This window comes from Rissa tridactyla, chromosome 1 (genome assembly GCF_028500815.1).
Source record: "Rissa tridactyla isolate bRisTri1 chromosome 1, bRisTri1.patW.cur.20221130, whole genome shotgun sequence".
NCBI classification, from domain to species: domain Eukaryota; kingdom Metazoa; phylum Chordata; class Aves; order Charadriiformes; family Laridae; genus Rissa; species Rissa tridactyla.
In genome coordinates, this window is record NC_071466.1 from 115,673,823 (window position 1) to 115,699,888 (window position 26,066).

Genomic DNA, 26,066 nt, shown 5'->3' on the forward strand with positions numbered 1-26,066 from the left:
CCAACTCCCGTTTTGAAATAGCGAAGTCCGTATGGAAGACATATTATTGAATAGCTGTTCCACACAGACTGCTTCCATAATCCTAGATAGTTCAACAATTATAGTCTGTGCATGTGATACATAAGAGAGGGGATTGTCTTTCAGTGCATGCAGTCAAGGAGCCAAAGCAGAAAAAAAAACCTAACAAAAGATTAATTATAAGATTATATATGGAAGTTATTAAAGTACAAAAACATATAGCTAAAAATAATTGTATTTATTCAGATACCAAGCAATTTTAGAACTCAAGTAATCATTCCTTATAATAGAATCTCCCTTGAACTGGAGTACAGCCCTACTTCATGATTTTGTGGTGTCAATACCATAATTGACATCCTAGCTAATCTTTCTTGGAAATGTAGGGGATTTGTGAGATACAAATTTGGATTTGAAAGCAGAAGATTTTAAATGAAGCACTTACTTAATCACATAATTTTTATTTAGTGTTAAAGATCATTTCTGTTAGCACTTTCTTAATCTTTTATACCAAATGTAAATATATATAACAAACCATTTAAAATTGGCATTCTGAAAGCCAGAATTTCAATATTCAGTAATAAAACGATATAACTGCAACAAATACACATTCTCAACTTTCCAATCATGTACCGCAATATAAATATTCTGAGACTATTGTACTATTTCATTAAATGCGCACTGAAGGAAAAAATTGCACACTTCGGTCAATTCTATATTCTAGTATAATGAAACTTGCCACTTTAGGCTACTGTCCAGTAACATTAAGAAATAAAATCAACAATTTATAGTGATTATCTATGCTCACATATTTTTAAATATCTTTTCTATCCTCCAGGAAATCTAATGTTTTCTAGATAATAGATGCCACTTGAGCAATGAAATATTTAAGACAATAAATCCTTTTCTGCTCAGGACAGAAATCGTTGCCATTTATAGAAGCTGCAAGTATTTGAAATCAAAAGCTTATATTAATAAGGGTGGTTTGGAATTGTGTGATTGTTCATTATTTGTGAACTTGACAATTATGCGTTTGGAGTTGGAAAAACGCAGAAGCAGCTATTTTCTTTAGATTGTCTTATAATCAGCAACTAGCTCTCTAAAACTGACTAAAGAACTTCTGCTGGTAAGACACCAATTTGGTGTCCAGCAGACTTACATTTATTTTCTTAGTTACAATTTTCTTTTGCATCCATGTGAAAGTCATTTAGGGCAAAATCCCGATTCCACTGGAATCAATGGCAAACCTTCATTGACCCACTGAAGTCCAAGCTCAGTTTACATTTGTTGTTTGCTTTTTTTGAGTAAAATAGAATTTCACATCCTTTCTCTTTCCTATTTAAATTTTAAGTACTTTAGTGCATGGACTCTCTTTCAGACATAAGCCATACTTAAGTATTTTAACTGTAGTTTTTTCCTTCTTCTTTTTACCTTCTTGATTTGCACACTTTTCAGAATAGGATGAAGTACATAAATATATATAGTGTATTGTTAATACAGATATATACAGCATATACAACATCCATTTTCCACACACAGGATTTGATGTGTATATCCCTGGATGTACATACGTGTTAGCAGCATCCAGTCACATGGATCCAGATCCTCATTTCAACTTTTAAGGCATGCTGAAATATAAAGGTGCCAACAAACCTGAGCTCATCTGCCTGTATTCTGACCTGGCCAGAAATGAGGCACCTCCACTTCTCAGAACGGAGAGCTGAATGTGGCTACAGCACACCCAAGCAAATATGCCACGCATGTAATTTACAGCTATATGTCCCCTGAATCAGCTTTGCCCTGTCTCCAATTGCATCTGCTCACCTCTAATCCTTTCTTGTAGTCATGACCTTCAGCATTACTGTAAATTATAATAATGACTTCCATTAACGTACTTTAATATTCCCATATTTCAGGAATAACTTTTTTTTTTCCTATTTAACGTTATTGAAAAATAACATGCATTTATTGCATTTTCCTGTGCAAAGATAAGGAACCTTTTTCCAACAGTTTAGATGGAGAATTAGATCAAATATTGCTGTGGAATTTTTCTATATGCTCCCTGTTGCTTCATTCTAAACACCTGGCACAATCTTTACAAAGAAATGTTTAATAATCTTTATTTTATTGTTAAATATCTTTTTCTTTACCAAATTACGGATTGGTCTTTTGCTGCTTTTCCTCCAAAGAGGAGGTGGGTAAGGACTGTGGGATTAGCTTCTTCTACAGGGCAGCAGAGAATATTTTATTATTTCATTATGTTTAAAGCTCTGGGGAAGTAAAACATAATGACCACAGAAACACTCTGTGGTCTTAATATATGTCATCTATCTAATGCATTGAAGAAAAAGATACTATATTCTATATATTTAAATGAGCTTCTCCAATGAGGTTGCTGGTTTTTGTTCTAAATTTTGAAAAATCACAGGAGGTATGTTCACAAAACCCATTTACAAATAAGGTTTGTGCTCACACTTCCTGCACACTGTTTTGAAAATTGATCCCTAAGGGCCTAATTAGCTATTATGCACTTTTCCTACTGAAAAAGGAAAAGGAACTTTCATGCTTAAAATAATTTAGCAGCCAAAATCTTCCAGAAGATTTAATCTCGCTCATTCAGTGTCTCACCTCAGAATTAAGCAGCTCCCACAGGACTTGATCCCAGCATCCAGTAAAAAGACCACACAGATTCACCCCACCGGGTATCAGTATTTGTCATCTGCATAAAAAGCTGCAAATTTAGCGTGTCTTAATCCTGCCAGATGCTAAGTCTTCTTAACGTATGTTGAAATTAGAGATGAAAAAGGAGAAGCTGGACCTTTCAAAAGAATGAACTGAAAGCGTAGATGCTTGTGTAGCACTGTGGAATAAAAGAAGGTAACAACGAACAGGAGGAGTGTGCGGAAAGGGTGTGTTATGATTAGAATGATTGGCAGTCTCACTTTAAGACCTCCAGGATGGCAGGAATGGTCATCTTAATTATTTTCATCTCTCAAGCCTGTTACTAATTTGTCTACAGCATTTAGCAAGCAAGTGCTCAGCTCCACTTAAAACAGAGAAGGACAAGGGCTGTCCCTCACGGAAATGTTTGTCCATCTACTCAATATGCTTCTGAGTATTTTTCTTGGTCTTCAATATCTGCTTACTCCCACCGGCTCGCACTTCTACATTGTCCTGTGGAACCCTGCAGTGGCCGGCAGAAGTGCTTTCCACAAAGATTAAAATTCTTGCTCTTCATAGATACCATCTACGCCCTTGCAGGTGGAATCCTTAAATTAGGAGTTCTTTTAAGTCAGTTGTTTTCATAAAAGCAAATTTTACCAAGAGACACACACTACCTAGGAACCCAATTATCTGTTTGACAAATGTTGGGCTTTGGGGTGTTTACTCCCAGCTCAGAACAAAAAGAAAATGAAAAACATGTTATTAAAAAACAAGAATGAGATTAATACAGTGCTTAATTCTGACATTATACTTTTCAGAATACAAATAAACAGTAAATTTTCATTGTAATTCAGACTTCTCAAAGGTTACTAGAGCATTTTAAAACTACTGTAGAATCAAAATAATTAACGAGTTGTTCTTGAAGAAAAAATATAAAAATCAAGATATTCCATTCTGAAAAAGGTTAAATTAAATGTTTTTGCCTTAATGATGTTAAAAAAAAAATCTGAAAACAAAATCTGCCCAAATTCCTATCTTTCCTAGAAATGTTTTATTTTCAATAAATCATCACTTTACATAAAAAATATATTTTTGGAATGTTTAAATCAGCAAAACTATTTGAAGCACATCTAGTGTGATACTAAGAAATACGATCTCCTAGCTTTATCTGAAGGTGAAAGTTTTCCCTATTAGAGAATGGATTCAAGAAATATTATATCACAGTTTGAAAAAAATATATAAAGCAATGCAGACTTATGTATTTTGAAGGCTAAGCCTGTGAGTTGACTAAAATTTGACCAGCAGAATTTTAGAGAAAGAAAAATACGAAAGTAACTGTTTTGAGTGGTTTAACTAGAAAGTCAACATTAGCTGAAGTGGTAGATGGATTGTAGGTTTTATAGCATGGTTGTAGTTAAACAAAAGACTTGTCAAAAATACAGTCTTAGTGACATCTAAAGACATTAAATGATTAATTCCTGTTAATAGTAATGGAAATGTTCAAAGGATAAATGGCACTGGGTTTTTTTTTTTCCGTAATCACACACAAAATAAAACCTAAGGTTAGCACTTGAAGTAGCATAACCATGTCACTACAGAATGCAAATGAGTTACATGTGATCACCCACATCTCACTGTAAGCATTTCACCACAATTTACTTTTTTTGATTAAGTCACATTAAAAAGAAGAATATCCATTCTGAGTACAAGCATTTTGGAGTTGGGTTAAAGACTATGGCAAAACAGCATTGAAACATAATTCATTGCCAATTCATTTCCATTGTTGACTCATCCATAATAGATATAAATCTGGTATTTTGGAATACTGATTTCAAAAGGGACTCTGTGTTCATTTGTAAAGCACTTGGAAAAAAAATCAGTGATAGAGACATGTTTTCTCTTCGTTTCCTGATAATTAATGTTTCTTCCACATATCACCCAAGCTAAATTTATCCCTTGGTATTTTCACTGATTTCAACACAGTTCAGGCATGATGAACTTCAGTATTTTTTTCTTTTTTATTAGGAATTTTATTTTAATGCCAATGCTGTATGATATTATTCCTGTGGGAAGTAGCAAGCAAAGCAGACTGATAGCACAACCATAGTGCGGAATCATATAAGCACTAGAGGGCTAAAGGGCAGTCTGGTTTTCCTGATGGAATTCCATATCACGTGTAATAAACAGAACAGCATTTTATTAGATCTTACATATTTTTCATTTCAGATTCTAACTTCATATTTTATATTCTCCTAGCTAGAAAGGGTTTTAAATAACTTGCACTTATTGTGTATTTTGCAATTATAATAAGGTTGGGCAATTATACAGAGAGATTTTTTGCCATTTATTTCTAATTTGATACTTTCCCAAAAGCATGAAATCCAAATAAAGTCTTTGCAATTCTAAAAGAATGGGAAAGGGTGTAAAGAGCTATTTATAAGTAGGTAAAAATGGACAGAGTCTCTTATCAACCTGCTGTCATTTTAAGAAAGTGAGTTTGGGGGATGGAAATCTATACTGGTATACAACAGTGAAAAACTGAGTAAATGTCAGCAGTACTTAGCAAAAAAATAGATTAAAATTATGTTAAATATTAGTTAAGAATGGATCTCCCGTGATATCTCAGAGCTGTTGCTATTCTGGGGGATGAAAAATAAAGATGTTAATTGTGGGCTGTTTCCAATGTGCTTCAATCTCTGGAGCAAAAGAGCTGGCTCCAGATTTAGGGTCCCTTAGATGTGCAGAAAGTCAGCCTACTACTTTCCGGTCGCCTCATTCAACACGAGCATGCCTTTTCCCATTTTCCCTTCACCAAGTGCTCTTACCATTTTCCCACACACATTAATGTCATCACAAATTTACCCACTACAGGAGCTACCACCCCATGCAAAGCTAACACCCCCTCTGCATTTGTGCAAAGAATAGCTGCCAAATTCATTTAACTACACTTTTGCCTATGGCCAGCTGAGATGAGGACTGCCAGTGCCATTTTTGACCAAAGAGGGTGGCAGAGAAAGGTGTGCGAGTGGCTACAGGGGTGGCAGCTGCTCGGCTGGTTGAACCTCTGTTCTCCACTCCTTCTCTTGTTCCTGGAATAAACAGAAAAACTGTTTGACATAACATATGAACAGAATGGAGAAGGGAGAGCATTTTTTCCAAAATAACTTTATATCTGTGATTGAACAGACAGTATATGGGCACGTACCAAAGGACAGGCGCAGTTGGTTGGACTTTGGCATAGAGTTCTCAGAGTTTGAAAACTGGCAAGCTATGGGCAGGAAAGAAGATCGATCTTGTTCCATACAATGTTTGTAAAAAACACCACTGCAAGGATCTTTACTTTGAATCAAGTATATGTGTATTGGGTGTCGGTGCCAAGGTTTTGTTGGCAGAAGGGCTGCAGGGCTGTCCTCTGTGAGAAGAGTCCAGGGGCTTCCCCATGCTGAACACAGCCAGTTCCACAACAGACCCACTGCTGGACACAGCTGAACACATCAGCCAAGCTGGTGGCACCTCTGGGAAAACATACTTAAGACAGGGCAAAACACTGCCTGGTTTGTGAAGAGTGAGGAAAAAAAAATCAGAAAAACAAGCCTTTGAACACCAAGGTAAGAGAAGGAAGGGAAGGAGGTGCTCCAGATGCTGGAGCAGATATCCACACGGTAGCCTGCAAAGGACCCCACACTGGAGCAGGTGGATGTTCCCTGAAGGAACTGTGGCCCACGGGGAGCCTGTGTTGGTGCAGGTTTATCATGAAGGACTGTAGCCCATCGGAAGGACCCACACTGGAACAGGGGAAAACTATGAGGAGGACGGAGCAGCAGAGAGGAGCTGTTATGGACTGAGTACAGCGCCCGTTCCCCATTCATCCCGCTGCCGGGGAGGAGGTAGAGGAGTCGGGAAGACAGAAATGAAGTTGAACCTGGGAAAAAGTCTTGGGGGGAAAGTGTTTTATGTTTTTTTGTCTTTGTTTCTCCCCATCCAGTCCTATAATAATTGACAATGAATTACATTTATTTTCCCCAAGTCAAGTCTGTTTTACCCGTGATGATAATCGGTAAGTGATCTCCCTATCTTTAACTTAAGCCACAAGCTTTTCCATGCCATTTTTTCCTTCTGTCCCGTTAAGGAGGGGCAGTGAGAGAGCAGCTGGGTGGGCATCTGGCAGACAGCCAAGGTCAACCTACCAAAATATGGTTAAATTATGAAGAATTAAAAAAAAAGGTAGAGAGCAACATGAAATTACTGGTTAAAAATACTGTATTTGCAATATAAAAGTTAATAATTAGTGAATGATTATGGATAGCCATTATAACGTTTAATTTTAAGTAGAATTTGGTTGTAGAAATGTGTAAGCTTTCACAGAAGCTTAAGCATGAAAGTGAAAGTCAGATAAAATATATTCCTCTAATGAAGCCTCAGTTCTTACACTAAAATGTTTGGACAGCTAGAACGCATTATTGGAAAAAGCACTATAAAAATGAATCACATAGAACTGATGGATTTTTTTAAAAAAATTAACCATTTATAGAGGAATTGTAGCTTGAAATATCTTTTGGACAGTATTTGGAATAGCACAAATAACTTGAGTTAAAAGTGGAGTCTTATCTTTAAGACCTTATCAGTTTTGTCTACTATGACTAAATAGCATTTCCTTAGATTTACAGTATTTCAAAAATGCTATATTACTACCTAAAGGTTTGCTTAGTTGCCCCATCTTATTGCTGTAGCAATCTGGATAAATGAACAATGAACCTGCCTCTTAATGATTAAACAAAATGTGTTTAGGAATGAAAACGAAGTACTAAAGTATTTATTAAAAAACTTATCCATCTGTTTGCAACAGATCGCAGTAGTACCAAGCTTCTAGCTGTGCATTATCCAAGAGGCTCTAACTTTGATAAGAAAGCTGCAGTCCATTCTCTTCTCTAATTTTTCCCACCATTTGCATTGCCTTTGGAAAATTCTTATGGATATAACATAAAGCACGAAATGTGTACTGCATGTATGTGGGCTCACAGTGTAGAAAACAGATTTATACTTTACTTTCTAATGAAGTAACTCAGTTTGCCTTCAGGAGAAATCCACCTCTAAACAAAATAGGGATGCTGTTTCTGGCTATGGTGAAAGTCAGTAGGTAAAATTTTACTAGACATCTGCCATTGTGGGCTGTTGGTCTGGGGTAAGGGAGGATTGTTTTTCTTTGGGGGTGGTGGGTTTTGTCATGTATTTAGCTGGGAATGACATATGTTTAGCATAGATTGCACATTGTGCAAAGAACTAGGGTACTGTGAAGAAAGGTAAACTCAGTAGAATGCTTTATGATCATATGCTTGCTTACTCCATGTATTGTAGTTATAAGGACTCATTATTACAAATTATATGGCATCCAGAACCTAAATTATAGAGGAAAGCATAAATTCAAACCAATTAATTTTAATTCTAGAAAAATTTAATCTGTATTTAAATTATGCACTTATACAGGTATACATCATCTCTAAGGACTCAGAAACTGATTCAGGTACTTGTTAAACAATAAGCGTAATTGGTAGCTTTCACTGTTTCCCTTAGCATTTTGAAATAAACCACTTAAAAAAAATAATGCAAGGCTGTTAACACCTTGACCTGCTCAGCAATTGTTTGTCCTCCCTAAAGTCAGGATGCAATATGAGCTATCAGAAGATCACACTGTTCTCCTATTATCCTTTTACTGATGCAAGAAATGTGCCAAACGCTGCATTCCAGAGTTGTCATCCAAAGTGAGACAAGGTCTTTAATACATGACATCTGGCTTCCTGCTTCTTTTCCTATGCTCTCTGAATAGCAGATGGATCTCAATGCCAGAAGTATATCTAAGTCACTAGATCAAGCAACACCCCCTTAGAAATTATGCATTGGTTAGCACATGCCCTCCAAAACTGAAGCTGAAGAAGCCTCCTGTGGAGCAGAGGGGAATATTATTTGTAGTTCTAGACCTGAGCATTAATCACAACAAGGTCAGACACACAAGCAAACCCTACACATTTAAATGATTCAAAGCTATCAAACTGAACTTGTAACGCTGTTTTTACTATGGCTAGCCATGCTTTCCCTCATACGGTTTGTCACACTTGCAGGCTTGTTTTATTTTTGAATACAAGGCCTTGCTAGCAGTAATGGGTTTTCCCCATGTGATTGTACATCATCTCCCATCAGGAATTTCTAATGCTGACTGGGCAGGTGGGTCACCACCTGTAAATTTGGTTTGTATAGCACAACAGGATGTAGGAAATGAGAATAAAAGCAGCAACCATCCTCAGTAAAGGTCATCTGAAAGCTCATAAAAGAATTCCAAGTAAAATTTTTGTTTTAAAAATTCAGGTTTTGACAGAACAATTTTTTTTTCACTAAGTATTCCTTCAATTCAGGTGAAAACAGAAGATTTTTTTTCCCCAAATGTCCATTAGAATAGCAATCACTGACTGAAAACAAGCGCAGATGGAATTGTTTGAGCAGCTGCAGCCAGCTCTCCTTGCATTTTAACAGGCACAAAGTACGTATCTCATGCACTTGAGAATGATACAGAAAGGGAGCATCAAATAAACAATGCGATTTGGTAACTTGGAAAGATAGAATCTCACAAACATGACCATTTATCAATACTGTACATTTTGCTTGAATATAGCAAATAATAAATCCACTAATATGTCGCCAAAATTAGTTCTCAGTCCGTAGGATAAAGGTAATTTTGGATGCTGAAGGACAGAGTGATCGAGGGGATCAGTAACCACAAATAGCAACCAAAACCAGTCCATTTGACTATTGTGAACATCAGATAAGGTGAGTAAATGGTCTTAGCACAGGTCTCAAGGTGCAAGGGACCAAGCCATAAAACTGTTAGCATTAATTGATACTTTTACCGGTATCCTCAGCAGAAAGGCCGTGCAATGGGAATACTACCGGATATGAAGCACATGACAGAGGCCTGAAGCTTATACAGATCCTGCCTTTGCTCTGCCCTGCCTGAGCTACAGGTTTAATTCTCAAAGGCTGTTAATTTAGAACTTTCTGTGAGTACTAAAACTTAAAAATATTTGCTAGTGTCTTCTACTTATAAATCTAAAAATAGAAATTTGGAAAGAAAAAATCATTAAAATTTAGTGTTGGCTTCTACTGTTAAAGGAAAGTATAACCAGCAGAGAGTGGGAGGATGATGAGTAATCCTGGCACCTCTTCTATATTTCAACTCCCTACGTCCTTTCTTGTTTGCCTAGCTGTCGCATAGATTTAGGAATTTACTGTTTTCAGAGGTATATACCAACAGTATATATAGAACACAGTGTATATCAACTATTGAATTGTGTAAGCAACATAAACAAAAGGCCAGGTTCTTCTCTGGTGTCCCTGGATGCAACCAGACATGCTCTCAGAAATCTGAATCCCACCTAGTATCAAATTTCAAGGCACAGAAACATCAGTCGTTTATGACATTAATTTACAACAATATTATTTTGTTATTCTAAATTTTTTCCCGAAAAAGGGCAGCCTGGGAATGGTGCGTGCAGGAACTGGATATAGATTTCAGGATCCCTCCTCCTGTCCCTGTGGGAGGCTGCAGCCTGCGCGCACACGCATGTTCACGTACCCTCCATGTGGGCACTGTCTCCCACCCATGGAGCAGCCTCCCTCAGACAGCAGCCCACCCTCCCCTTTCATCTTCCTTCCCCAGCACTGCCATCCTGGTGAAGGGGAGCCCACCAGACCTGGGGTAGATGACAGGCACATTTTGGACTGGCTGCTATGCTGGGCAGAGGGAGGGAAAATAAATGGCAATATAAAGGATGCTCTTCTGTTTGGGATGGAAGATAAGAGACTGCTAGGAAGAAGGAGAGGCTGGGGGCAAAGGCTACCACTCATCTGAGCACGCACTGCTGAGCCCAGCCCGGGCTTCTCATTGGCAGTGGTGGCAGCAGCAGCAGGAAGCCCGACCTGTGCCAGTGCAACCAGGCACTTCTTATATAAATATTGCAAGCTAAATTAAGCCTTCTGTTTGATATGGTGTCGGTTTTCTCTCTGGGCCTACTGAACATTACATCAGTCTACGCATTCACAGAAAGCTGAGTCCTCTAGAAGGAGGATGCTATTGCAGTTGGCCCTTCGTATTGCTAAAAAAGACAAGTGGCCTGCTGAAAAGCATGCTCTGCCCTCCTCCCTAGGCAAGGACGGTACCTGAAGCTGGTACCTCCAGAAATGTTTATGAGAGACACAGATTAGACTTGAGGAGCATTCAAGAAAAAGCTTCTGAGAGCAGAATGCAAAATAGATATTAATTCTCATACCCTGTTGTTTAGACTCTCCTGTATAAAGTAGATATTGATCTCAAATGTGGTAAACAGTATTGTGACATGGATATTGAATGACACTTTCTTGCAAAAAGGGAGCAGGTGGTAATTCATACCACATGAGGTTGTTTATTAGCTTAGATTGGTCACAAGAATTGTTCGTAAGTGACCTTCAGATGTCATCATTAAAAAATTCAGAGGACAATGCTTGAAAAAGTGAGTAATCTTAAAAAGATAATTAATGTGTTCTATATGTTATCTACTGATTATTATTTTCCAAACTTCAGAGGCATTAAAACGTTAATTAATCTTCGAATGGTTTTACATGGAAGCGAGCATTTTTCAGTTCATTTCTTCTGATCTCTTAAAAAAATAAAAGTAGAAGGTGATGAATTGAAACCAGCACTTCCACCAAACAAGCAGTTCCTTCTCCCTCTGTCCATCACCAATTTATTGACAACTTTCATTTCACTTTTTCTATTTTATTTTATGCTAGATTAGTTCCAGTGCGTTGCACAGCCATCAAATGTTTGTACTACTGCACAGAAATGGAGACGGGAGATGTATTGCTGTGACATATTGACAGCCTTACAATGAAATACCAGCTTGATTAAAAAGACCGACATCCGGGTACCGTATCTCCAATGAGCTCTAATTGACATCATCTTCTAACCCCAACCCCCACCCCCCCAAAAAAAATATTGCTTTAAGAAACAGTGAGTTAGACAGAGCCAGAATACAAACTCTTCAGTCCTGGAAGAAGCAATAAGCAACAGCAGGACAGAAGCTTTGCTTTAGCTTAAACATCCCCAGCTTCCTTAATCCATATCATGAAGATTTCTTCCTGGAGTAATTTACCCAGTTTTTGTAGTCAGCCCTAAGCCTATGCTGTCAAGCTTTATCCATTGGAAAATAAATTTTTGACTTACAGATTTTTTGTTGGTTTTTTTTTCTTTCCTTTTTTAAATTGGGAAACGCATGTAATGGTTTCATAATAAAACGTTTGCAGATTAATACACAGCATCAGTTTTCACAAGGGATATGCGTATGTCTGCATGTGAAACTGTGGCCTACAGATCGATTACAGCTTCAGACTGCTTTGTTTTAGGATAATAATCATAACTGCTATAACTACAAGAACAAGAATTGTTCTGTTAAAATAAATGCGCTCTACTATAAATGCCAGTGTCACATCAGCAAGGTCTGCATAAAATACAAAACTGCTGACAAGAAGGGTTAAGCAACCAAAATATATCAATGCTAAGTCTCAACATAATTGTTTAAATGTCAGCTGAACCTTAGAGGACTACCTTTCCAAATCTTAAAACTAAATATGATTAATAGAGAAAAAGTTAAATATCAATCTCTAGACACAGCCTAATGTTTTAAAAGGCCGGTTTTAGAGATAATTAACTAAGGATCCATTTGAGAAAGGTTATAAGACTCAAGTAGCACAGTCAACATTTTGAATGTTATTAATCCTAAGATTTTAAGCCATTTAAATGTTTAGCTCTCATTTAAATATCCTCCCTTATATGTATTTTGCCATATTAACAAGGTCATTTGACAACAATTTTACACAATTGATGTAAATTACATGTTGATGGCAGATGAAATTCTACTTCCAACTATGTGTTGAAAGCCAAAAACGATTAGAAAGAAAGCCTCCCCAAATGTATTAAAAGCCAAAGCCTGATATTCTCAAGGTATCCCTGAAACGTGTGACGGTGTCTCAGATTCTTAAACAGGTATTTGCTAATAGCTGAGTATGATTTGTAACTGAGCCTGTCAATATACATGCACAGGCATGAATGCGTATGTATATACCCATAAAATAATGTTAAAAGCATTAGCAGCTTACAATGTTGATTATTTGAAAATCACATTTGTGCAATCTGAATTTAGTCCTCATGCTTGTGATAGTCTCTATGACAGTATGATCACAAGCATTAAAAGCTAAGAAGTCCCCTACCTCCTCATTCAATGCACAGCTTGGATGGAAATCATTTATGAAAAGCTTTTCAATTTTTTATTTCTCTTTATTTTCTACGTGTAGTTCTGAGTGGCACACTCTTCAAACACTGTGCTAAAAACAGAAACGTAATTCACACATTTCTGCTATGTGATGGCTTCCCAAATACCAATTTATTTTTCCAACCTTTCACCCCTTTAAAATGATGGGGTTGTATTTGGTATTATATACATTTTAAAGAGGGGTTACTGGATCACAGGGAGTTTAGGGTCAAAAGTATCAATTGATTTTGCGTGTCAAGTTTGAGAGGTGGCTAGGAACTGGTTTTTCAGCATTCCTAGCATTAGGTGGCACTTTTCATGTTTAAAGTATGGCTTTATTGACTATGATTTTAGCTCTAATTTGTAAACACTTCCGCACATAAGGCACCAGAGAAAGGAAGAACCTTGCAAGCAAGCGAGACAAATTGCGTTGAAGTGATTTGATAGCATAAAATAACATGTCATAGAAAGGAATAAACTCCAGTTTCCCAACGCAAGATCCAGCTGCATTCCTTTACTTCCCTGCAATCTCTTCGCTCATTTGAAATTCCCCAGCGACAATGCATAATAGGTCCCAGGATGAGTGATGGCTGCCTTGCGCTGATTAGCCCACAGAACAGTTCCACCCTGAGCACTGACAGGGATGGGATGCTGAGAAAAAAGCTGGATGTGTTCATTGACTTTTGTCTGGATCATCATACCTAGCACAGGAAGTAAGTCAAGAACCTGGCCCTTCAAAAAAACTCAGCTGGCTTGTGGCCTTGCCCTTGCCACCTCAGATATACACATTTTTCTCACTCTTCTCACTAACCCTGATGTCCCTCCACTTCTCCAGTGTTACCAGTAGAAGATGCAACCTAGACCTGAAAAGACTAGCAAGTATAAGCAATTCAGATCACTGGACAAGTTGTGGAAAATAAAGTGGTTTTAAAGAGATTACACCTTGTATATGTTATGGCTGGCACTAAGAAACAGCATTCAGAGAAAAATGTGTAGAAGAGAAACAAATGTAGGGAAGCTTCACCAGTACTTTGGGGAATATCAAGAAAAATGCTTTGAGTTATCTAACAGTTATATTAACAGGACTTAAGAAAGCAAATAGCTGCCCCCCAAAATGGCAAGAATCATCAAAAAACTGAGGGTAATGAGAATAAAATGAGGGAAGGGAAGATACAGACTAGCAGTCTGTATCAGAGATGTCACTCTGAAAGCTGTAATGTCTCTAGAACCTTACAATTGAACCAAAGTGACGAAAAATTACATAGGAAAGATACCATACAGTTGCACTTTTCAAAAAGTCAGCAAGACAGACTTTATTAATATGTCATAGTAAATATACAGGAAATGTGGAGTCTGAATTCAAACTCTTGACATGGTGCATCCTACCGAGTAAGTAGTGACGAATGGTGGTTAAATAAAAATTAAATAAAATTACAAATATAAGCTAGTAGGGATGTACTTTATAGGAAAAAAAAAATCTTTCCACGATCTTCTCTTTTAGCACATCACAGAAAAACAAGTGCAGAGTAGCCAAACCATGAAGCTTTCCCTTGATTAATCAACAAGAAAACCAGCTTTCTTATTTAAATACACCCTGTGTTTCTACAATTGCTTAGTCAGAGCTTTGAATCAGACAACGAGCTTAATTCAAACAAACTGTAGAGTCCTCAATTTTATGGTTTGTTTTTTTTTTTTTTTTTTTAATTGGATTGCAGGGAGCTAGTGGAATAAATGCTCTAAGCCAGAATCAGAAGGTTCCTGTCTTTAGGTTCAGTTACTTTTCAGAGATATAGGTCAAATCTCTCAGATTCTTTTTGTTCCTTTGTTTGCCTGCCATGCAAGCGTAAAGAAGTACCAAGGTAAGACAGAAAGGTTGACATTCACCTGAAAACAAAGCCCAGCTGCTTTTCAAGTAAATCATCAAAACAGGAAGTCTAATGCCCATTCTGGCCACCTGCAAAAGGGTGAACCCAAAGCGTTTCATAACACTAAATGCACTAAAATGCACCAGTTCATCTGATATAATACCATAGACAAAAACGCAGGCTTCTGTCTTAATTCTCTCTGTATATACTGCAGGAGGCAAGAAAACTAAGATTTGAAAATTGGAAAAATATCCAAGAGGAAAGTGGACAGGGAAGAAAGAAGGATGATGTATTCAAATACAAGTGTAATACTTTTTAATCATCTTAGACGCTAGATCTAAGCAAAGCACAAGCTTTTGTGGAATATGATCTAGTATTGCACTCGTTGCTTTCACTTCAGTCTACGAAGTTAAAACTATTGCTTATTAGCAGTAGTGGATCTTTTCCTCCAGAGTATAGTCTCAGAATAAGAGGTGAAAAAAAATAAAGCTCTTAAGGAGTCTTCACCGCTTATCCATACAGCTGAGAATCAAATTCATTTAGGTGACATTAGAAATGACATTCTGGCTTTTGTCAAGAAAACCATGCAAATTTCACTGATTTTGACTTCAGGCAGCCTTGAATACACAGTGTGATACATAATTAAGGAGTAACCATGATGAACCAAAGTATTTGCATTTTCAAGTAAATGGATTCTCTTGTTCTTTCTGTGTAGTAAGATGCTTCCAAAAGTCACATCATGCTGATTTATGCCTAAATACAAAAATTCCCAAGTGATTGGTCCTTGTCCAAGAGAATATGCAGACTAGAAAACTATACCCAGTTCCACTGAACCAGAGATTTTCAAGACCTTCAGTTAATCTTCATTCCTTGACTCAGCAAAGGAACTACAAGGGAAAAATGGTCCCCACTGTAGCCACTTTGGGATCTCCATATATCTTCCAAATCTTACCTCCCTTTCTCTGCTGGGAGGTCAAATGACGCCTGAAATGCCAGAGGACCAGTTGATAGCTATGATCTTTTTTCTTCTTCCCCAAATCTAACTATTTTCTTTTAGGGATACAGCTTAGTTTTGTAGAATGGGTAGGAGAATGAATTAAGAGGGAGGGAAATATCTGTGACTACTATTTAAAGCTCGAAAATTTCTCACTAAAGCTAGAGAATTTCTTACTGTCACCATTCCACCACAGGTTCACTATCTCTGGGCACTTTGCCAACGTGCAGGACTACACATATATGTGACACAGCCTTATGTTTCAAACAGATTAGTAGCCAGAATCAAAGCATCTGGTGTTGGCTGTGCAGAACCACTCTTCATAATTAGTTTAATATTTTACACCAGCACATATTTCATGTGTCTTAGCCTACTAATCCACCATTATACCCCGTGATGTTACTGATCTGTGTTCCTCACTCATCCATTCACTGTGACTGAAGGACACCAGTTTTATTGGTTAGTGTCCACAGCCTTTGCCTGATGGAGATGAAAGAATGCAGGCTGACCACGTGACATAATAAATCCATAGGGATTAGTGATGATATATATCATTTTCATGCTTGTGAGAGCACTGACACTGTGGTATTACTCATTGATAATGATCCATCTTTCCAGCATCTGCACCTCATTTCTGTGGAATATTTCTTTACATCAGCTATTCCCACTAACTAGAACAACAATTTTTTTTTTCCAGTTTTCTCCTTTTATTTTCAAACTTGCAAGCATTTTAAAGAGTGCTGAACAAATCTAGCTTCGTCCAGCAGCTTCAACATATTGACCAATATTCCTTTGGCTTCATGTCTGCTGTGTCACAGCTTTCATTTTACACTTGATGCGCTATGAGTCTCCCTCTGCATATGTGACCATGTGGGGTTTGATGATAGCACTTTACCAATTACTGCTCACAGCTGCAGATCTTTCCCAATGGCATTTTCTTGATGCATAGCATTTTATGCTCTTTTTCAGGGCATGCCTCACACTGGTTGTGTTGCAAACATGTTATTGGAAGAACTAACTGGCATGACATTCCAATTTTGGCTAATATTTCTGCAGATCTTTGCCAGTTGCCTGACTTTTTTTATTTACAGCACTAGGGATATGTATCCTAAGGGTCAAGAAGAGGTCTGAGAAAGACGGGAACGATCTGTAAGCAACACCTGTCTGATGAACTGGAATTGCCAGTACTGCCTTTACAGTGAAGCATCATTGAAAGGGGCAGAAGAGCCTCAGCTTTTCAGAATTTACCAACCTGTTATTTTTACAGTCTTCTGTTAGGATTCTCCAAAGCCACTAAAGCCATGAAATGTATGGGGGAACATCAGGAGCTCGCCTTGACTGATTTCTGCCAAAGAATTCAAAGTGTTTAACGACCTTGAGGGCAGATCTTCAGAGCTTGTGAAGAGGTAGCACTCCTCAGCCTGTTCCCAGCTTGACTCTTCTCTCAGTCCTCGTTTGCTCCTCTTTGCTGCAGAGACAGTTCTTTGCCTCGTGTCTGGATTGCACGGAGATCTTGACTCCCTGCTTCTCATCAGATTTACGTTAGCTGGTTTCAGCCATTGCTTTAGAGTATAACTGGAGGTTTTACACAAGAGACATAACATACATTGTCTCTGGCTTTCCAGCCTACCTGTGAACAAGGAAGGCAAAACTATAACCTGGTGTATGTTTTCTCTCCTTCCAATAGTCAGACATCCTTATATATTTACATCTGCAAAGCCCATATTTTCTCCCACCAGAGGAATAGCAAATCTGTCTGTGTCTCAAAGCAGGTTGTAAAAGCATGTATAGAAGAGCTCTCAAATATGCATGGTGAAAAAGCACAGATAAAATGCACGTGAATGGTCTGAATTTTTGTAATGAAGCAGTAAGAGTGCAGGTTGTGATGTAATGCATAAATTCACAAAGAAGAAAAGCCATTGTTAGAGAAAATATGGATATGCAAAAATAAAATTGACAAGAAGTTTTATTCTGTCAGTTACAGAAGACCATTGACAGATTATGTTATGGGAGAAAAATGCTTCACTAATGCAGTTAATATGGCATTATCCCAGATGTATCTAAATTGCTTTCATTATGCTACATCACACAGCCTGAATGCTCCTATTTTGCTGTGTTCTTCTTGTCTGTTTGGGTTGTTTTTAACTGGCAGTCTCAGAGACTAAGAAATACAAATTAAATTCTCAAACACAGGTAGATGTTATACAAGAAGGTGTCTCCATCTTCTCTTGCTAAAAAATGAGATTTCTTTTTATATCAGCTGGATTTGAAGAATCATTTGGATAGTTATTTGCAGTCCATTCAAGATAGCTGGTTGTTCTCATTGTTCAGGATCTGAGAATTTCTAAATCAAGGTGTGTATTTTATAGTATCAAGGGAAGTAATGAGCTTCTATGAATCCCTCTTTAAGTGCCTTACACAAGTTCAAATACATATAACCTATAGTGCAATAAAAATTTTCTGTCCCATTTTGTTTCAACTCTGGTGCTTCCTTTTTCATTTTCATAGTAATTTTGTTTCAGCTGAAGCTATTGTGTTCAAGTCTACTGCAGAAGGTGGTACAAAAGCTCTAACAGACATAGGGTAGAAAGAATAAGTTATAGCTTAGAAAACAAGTAGCAGCATCAGCGCTTCAGCCTCTCAATACTGAATGGCTGACGAGTCTGTTCAAATGGCATATTGCAAATCCTATCTGCTTGCAAGCTTTTTTAACCTCTAATAATAAATCTTCTCTGAGTCTGGAGGAATGGAAGGACACACTAAAAATCCAATAACTTCAGATAGAATGTAAAATTGGGTCTTTACAAATGTTCATAGCCGGTATTTTGCGAAAGTGAGTGACTCCAGATCACTCACTCTTACCTTTTCATAGTCTGGCTCCAGAGATGCACAAAATATTTCTGTATGCAAGCCACCAGCTGAGAGGGGAGTTACTGGTGGTAGAAGTCCATCTCATTTTTCCTGTCTGTCCAGTGTCTTTGTGTGCAGCTCTGGGAGCAGGAAAGCAAGACTGAAAATGGCTCAACATCTGCGCTAGTGAAGAGGAGGCAGTCTGCTAGTACCTCTTCGTAGAGACAAACTGGGAAAAAAGGCAGCAAGAACACTGTAGTAGACTGCTACTAGGCTGCTTTTTCCTACTAGTTTTTAAATCTCCCTTAGCATCTAAACCCAACAAAACAATCCTCTGACACATTACCTTTGAAGTTGTCTCTTGCTACAGCATGCCTGGCAGTATACAGCACTGCCTCAGTCACTTACTTATCAGTGTCAAAATTGGTCCAGTTTCCCACCTGTTGAGTTTCTTCACCTGTGTTACAAAGGAAATCTTGATTGAGTTGAAAAAGGGAAAAACAGAATTACTGCTGTATATTTATTTGGAGATAGAAACAAATATTGACGAACTGGAGTACACTAACGTATTCTAAATGTTTCCAATCTTGGTGTGAACACCAAATTTCAAGTGAACTCTAAAGAAGCAATAAGGAATTTTAAGAAAAAAGTAGAATGCTGTGACAGAATTAAGAAATGGATCCAGTAGTACTGCAGATAGGGCAAACAGAAAAGAGTGAAAGAGGCAAGAAAGAATGAAAGAGGCAAGAAAATTATGAACGACTGTAATAATAATCCTATTAACCAGATCAGATTAGTTTTTTTGGTTGAGGCACTTTGGCACTTATGGTTAACAGAGAGATTTGATCCACCACAATTAAGAACATAAATCCTTTCTTTGGATATTTTTAATGCAAAGTTTCAAGTGTCTTGTTCTTTACCTGCAAGACTGTAGCCTCGGTTGAGTTATTTATCTTATGCATCTTTGTGCACTCATTAAAGTGAAATGTATGTAATGGTAGGCCATAATGACAGCTGAAGGCCACAGTGACACCCTCACTAGGAAGGGTAATATGCCCTTTTACCCTTTGTGTCTCAAACCCTTATATATGTATTTATGGATGATATAGTGGTTAGTTGTCTCTCTAAACAATAAATATTCCATCATGTAGTTCCTTATCATCCCACTCAGAGGATTTTGCTCATTTTAAAATCTTCTTTGCCTGCAGAATCATTGGCTCTCCCTTTCTCCTCCAGATAATAATGTTTACCAATAAAGCCCCATGGTTTCTTTTATCTCTTTGGTCTTTATCACACATCAGCAATAATTTGTGACAAAGCAAGTATTTCTCCAAGGTTTTTCTCAGTTCTCTACCCTTTAAATAAACTCCAATTCCCTAATGCTGCCAAAAGATCTTCTCCCAGTTTGGAAAAAAAATTCTCTCCTGAGGCCAGAGCATGAGAGTCATAACATCAGCAGAAGAGAATAATAAAGAGCCCATAACAATCATACAACAGACCTGTAGAAAAGGAACCGCTAAAGAAAAAAGCCAGTGAGCACTACTCAAATTAGATGAAAGGCAGCAAGAGGTCTCCTGTTCTAACTCTTTATCCCCATATCTCAATGCTTTATGTCGTATTTCTGACATGGTCATGTTTCCTGCCCAATAAAAAAAGGAGAAGATGAAAGAGAGACTGATATTTTTAGTGGTGGGTGTCTTCCTGTTCTAATTCAAGAAATTGAACTGGAACAATTTAAGATATTAATTCTTATGTTAAAATCTGAAAGAGCTGTGAGGTATTTAGCAAGTGGCAGTAGCAATGCCGGATGGAGAGGTCTTCTAAAGCATCTGCTAGAAATGGAAGAAATAAGATGTTGGCATTTAAAGTGTCTCCTTGAATCTTGATTGCCCTGTTATTAGTGTTTTGTGGCCACAAAGCCATTTTGCGCTTTATGATTTTTTTATTTATTTTTAAACTCAGTTATTTAGAAATCGCTATTGGCCCATAAATTGTCATAATCTTAAACCAAATGGAAGGATTCTGAAGATACAATTAAAATAAAGTATTTAGGATTTAAGGCCTATAAAGAAAGATTTTGTTCTTTTTTCTTTTAGAAAATATTCTGATCTGTGCAATTAATTTCTGTTATAAACCTATGTGCAACCAATATATAATCTCTGTAGTAACAGGGATTTGTACAATCAAGCACAAGTCTATATGAAAGCGTTCATTCTTTCCAAGCTATGAGCAGGTCATAGTAAAGCTCTGGTTTTTATGTCACTAGATAATAATTTAAACTTGTAAATAGTGTCGCTTTCACTGTGAAGCTTATAAGAAGAGTTCAGGAAACAAATCTTTTTCTTTACTTTTGGATCCTTATGCCCATTTAACTAGAAAATCCTCAAACCTTTATTACTGCAGAAAATAAATACTTTTAAAAATCATTCACAGACTTGGAGGACAAAAAGCTTGTAACTGAACAAAGTTATTCAAACCTCCCTACCAAAATGACGTTATTATAACGTTCCTATACTAAAAGCCGGTAGGCATATGCTAAATGAGACATTTGCCTTAGTTTGCTGGTATGAATTTGACCCACAGAAAAATTTGATCATCCTCCACCTTTTGTTACAGGAAATTTATTAGTGTAGGATGAGAGAGTATTAAATATTGACATTTATTCCTCTGGAGGTCTGGGATCCATTTTAAAAGACCCTGACTACTGACATTATCAGTGGATTAATTGCTTCTACTGAATCTGTTCCTGCACAGTTATGTAGGATTGCCTCTCTGAAGTCTGTAATGAAAGTAGTGCTGAAACACCACCACTGCAAAAGGCATTTCATTAGTTTTGCCCCAAATGATCAGAGTATTTTTAACTGAAGGAGGAGGTTTTTAAGGCTAACTTTTAAATTTAGGAAATTTTATATTGCACCTGAGGAGAAGGACTTGGGGGTGTTGGTTGATGAGAAGCTCAACATGAGTCAGCAATATGCACTCACAGCCCAGAAAGCCAGCCGCGTCCTGGACTGCAACAAAAGATGCGTGGCCAGCAGGTCAAGGGAGGTGATTCTGCCCCTCTACTCTGCTCTGGTGAGACTCCATCTGGTCTACTGCGTCCAGCTCTGTGGCCCTCAACATAAGAAAAACATGGACCTGTTGGAGGAAGTCCAGAGGAGGGCCATGAAGATGGTGATCAGAGGGCTGGAGCACCTCTCCTATGAAGACAGGCTGAGAGAGTTGGGGTTGTTCAGCCTGGAGAAGAGAAGAGTCCGGGGAGACCTTATAGCAGCCTTCTAGTACCTAAAGGGGGCCTACAGGAGAGATGGGGAGGGACTCTTTATCTGGGAGTGTAGCGATAGGATGAGGGGTAACAGTTTTAAACTGAAAGAGGGCAGATTTAGATTAGATATCAGGAAATTTTTCACTATGAGGGTGGTGAGGCACTGGCACAGAAAAGTTGGGGATGCCCCATCCCTGGAAGCATTCAAGGCCAGGCTGGATGGGGCTTTGAGCAACCTGGTCTAGGGGGAGGTGATCCTGGCCATGGCAGAGGAGTTGGAACTAGATGATCTTTAGGGTTCCTTCTAACCTAAAACCTTCTATGATTCTATAAAGAAATCTGTGGAACATAAACAGCAATGCAATTCAAAGCTTATCATCAGTGTTACCTGTTACATACACACACACGTGCATGTATGTATTATGCATTGTATGAGATACTATGTATATTTATGAATATTTTTTGTATTTATTGGAAGTGATACAATTTTTTTTTTCTACAGTTACAAAAAAATCTGAATACTTATGAAGTGAACCATCTTATAATTACCTATCAAAAGTCATGGAGATTATTTCTAGTAGGAGGATACCTACACTGAACATAGCCCAAAAATGCGTACTATTTTAATGTGATAGTTCACTCCATTAACATGCCAGAACTAGATGAATCATAGGACTATAATTATGCTGTTGAAGAAAAGCAGAAATGGGTAGATCATATATGCCTCAAAGCCTCCATCTTTTGAAACAGAAGAAAAAAAAATTCAGTATAGATACAGAATAATCTTGTGCAAATATTCACAGATGAAAGTAATTGAACAAAGGCAAGTATTCACCATTGTTCCAACTCGGACTCCAGAATCACCATATTGCTAGGTATTCTTCTAATAAAATAAAATAAAATTAAATTAAATTAAATAAAATAAATTTAAAAATGCATCCAAGAAAATCCTTTAGAAATGCTTTCAATTTTTAAAAGGGAGTATAAACTGAAGAAAGTAAAAGCAACAAAATTTGATGTCCATTGTCATAGCTGCATAGAAGATTGCAAAAAAATGAATGACCAAAGGTGGCTTCTAAACCAGAAATTATAAAACTGTAGCCTTGATTCATAAATATCTAGTTTGTGCAATCATACAGTTTAGCAGTTTAGTTTAGTTTAAGTTTGGTAGTCATTTATGAAAACTCCTGAATCAGGGCCTCTCTAAGGATAATATATATGACTAGAAAGAAACTGAGATTAGCCAAATAGGTATTCCTGAAAGGAAGCAAAATGAGTACTGAAATAACACAGTAAGAAGATTGCAGAAGAAATAATGTATAATTAAAAAAATATGCTAAGGACAAGTCCAGCAAAAAAATTCTTATGCTATGCTTGGAATTATCCACCAACAATGTGTTTGGCTGAATTGCTCCCCTGAAGCTGAAAAATGACTTTGCATTTAAGAAAAAGAAAAGTTTAAAATAAGAGAAAAATCAATAGCAGATAGTACAGGAACAATAATAAATTGGAAACAGGACTGTCTCTTATATTAAGAAACCTCTACAGAGCTGTGAAGGAATAAAGAAGCTTTAGTTCTAATAAGGATAAAGCTTTTTAAGAAAAACTGGTGGCTGAGAAAAAGCAGGAAAGCTGTTTCCCTCCCCACTCCCCCTAAAACCCAAGCAAACAAAATAAATCCTGATAAAGTGCAATATTTAATAAGGGATGTTTACACACCAGAAAAGAGAACATAGTTCATATCTCACATATGACAGATTCTCCAGCACACATTTGTGCATTTCCTGTTCATCCTCCAAATGCGGCAGCTTGGTTGGAAACAATAGCATCAGGAAACTTTGCTGGCTCTAGCAAAACTTGGCACAAATATGAGTGGCTTCAAAGAAAGCAGATGACAAATAAATTCCTCAAGCAAGAGAAAAATAGGCACCAGGATTATCCAGTTAAAGTTTTGGGACATCTTTATGTTTGTCATGGTTTAACCCCAGTAGGCAGCTCAGCCCCACACAGCCACACGCTGACTCCCCTCCAGTGGGATGGAGGAGAGAATCAGGAGAGAATGGGAAAGGTAAAAGTGAGAAGACTCGTGGGTGGAGTTTAATAGGTAAAGCAAAACCATGCACACAAGCAAAGCAAAACAAGCAATTCATTCACTGTGTCCCATCGACAGGCAGGTGTTCAACCATGTCCAGCACAGTAGGGGTCCATCACACCTAATGGTGACTTGGACAGACAAATGCCACCACTCTGAATGTCCCCACCTCGTCCTTCTTCACTCAGCTTTAGTTGCTGAGCATGATGCCACATGGTGTGGGATATCCCTTTGGTCATTTGGGGTCAGCTGTCCCAGCTGCGTCACTTTCCAACCTCTTGTGCTCCCCCAGCCCACTCGCTGGTGGGGCAGGGTGAGGAGCAGAAAAGGCCTTTAGGCTGTGCAAGCACTGCTCAGCAATAGCTAAAATATCTCTGTGTTAGCAACATTGCTTTCAGCACAAATACAGAACATAGCACCATACCAGCTACTATGAAGAAATTTAACTCTATCCCAGCCAAAACCCATATAATGGTACATTGCAAATTGAAGTGTCCCTTCAAATTCTATTTCTCTAGACTCTCTGTTGTGTCATAAGGCATCTTGAAAAAAGATAATTCTGAAATATTTGATAGGTGGCAGGGTGTAAATGACGAATCACTTAAAAGAAACCAACAAACGTGAGAAGGGAAAATGCAAATGGCTACAGTAGAATAAAATGATATATCTTTGCCAAACATCTCTCCCCAGAAGACTGGTCTTCTCTCGTTCCCCTCCTCAGAAAGACTTCTTCTGGTAAGAGTCTACAGATTTTAACAAGTAGCAAAATAGAAACTCTGAAAACCAGTACAATTTCAAAGTGAAACAGAGCCTTTCTGAAGTTTTCCTTTTTAATCATCCCATTATATGTTACAGAGGGCACATTTTTCCTCTGTTAAACTTTGTGGGACACTGATAGATTAAAAAATTGCATCAGAGAGCTTTGTGCGAAGAGCACTGCACTTGCTTCCCTGCACCTAGCCTTTAAGGTTGCCCTTTTGCTTGGCTGAGGAACCACTCCTGAAAACTCATCATATCAACGCCAGCACCAGTTTTCAGCACAAGCTGTGTGGGCAGCTGCTGAGACACTCCCCCAGACTGGGAAGGGTAGCAAAAATCACAGTTTTAAGACCCTCTGGGTCTGATTCTGACTAGTGCCAAGTGCTGAGCTCAGCAGTGGCCACAGGATCGATCCCCAGTGCTCTCCTTTCTGGCAGGTCAGGGACAAAAGAGGGAATAAAACCTTGGGCTCAGTAACACCTGGCTCTAGGTCAGTCTGTCAAAGAGCAGGAGCAAGGACAATGGGACCAGGTGCATAGCAGGTATTTTTGGACACTACCTTGAAAAATGATATGTGGGGAAGCTATCTTGTCTGCATAGCAAAATGATTTCTCCATCCTTCTCCAAGGATTTCATCTTGGTCATTGGGGCAACAAAGCCAGTTTAGACTAAGCCACTGAGAAGTCTGAAGACTGTCTTCACAAAGAAACAACACTTGCATGGAGCTTCTTCAAATCCAGACGTGCATGGCATCCACTTTTTGCAGATTAAAAGAATCCAGTGCAACTGACTAACTCTTTTGAAGTCACAATGATTTACGTATTTAGATTGGAGTTGTATATCCATTTTGAGAATTTGAACCTAAGCCATTTCATATCACCAAAAAATCTGTTGTAAACTAGGGCAAGTAAGAATTGTGCGATAGATGAGCAAAGATTATTGTCCGAATAAGTTAAATTAATATTATTAATTATTAGTTAATATTAAAATTAATATAGATTCTTATCATATGTTTGTTGTAAGAAATAAATATACACCCAGCTATCAAATAATTGGATGATTATGTACACATATGTGAAATTTTAAAAGGAATATTTTTTTAAAAAAGAACAACGGGAAACAAAGATAGTGAGTAGGTTATTCTGCCAGCAGTCTCATGTCTGTGTGCTTAGAAGGTCAATATGTCTATAGCAGCAAAAAAGTATATATTGTGAGAAATTGTAGAAGG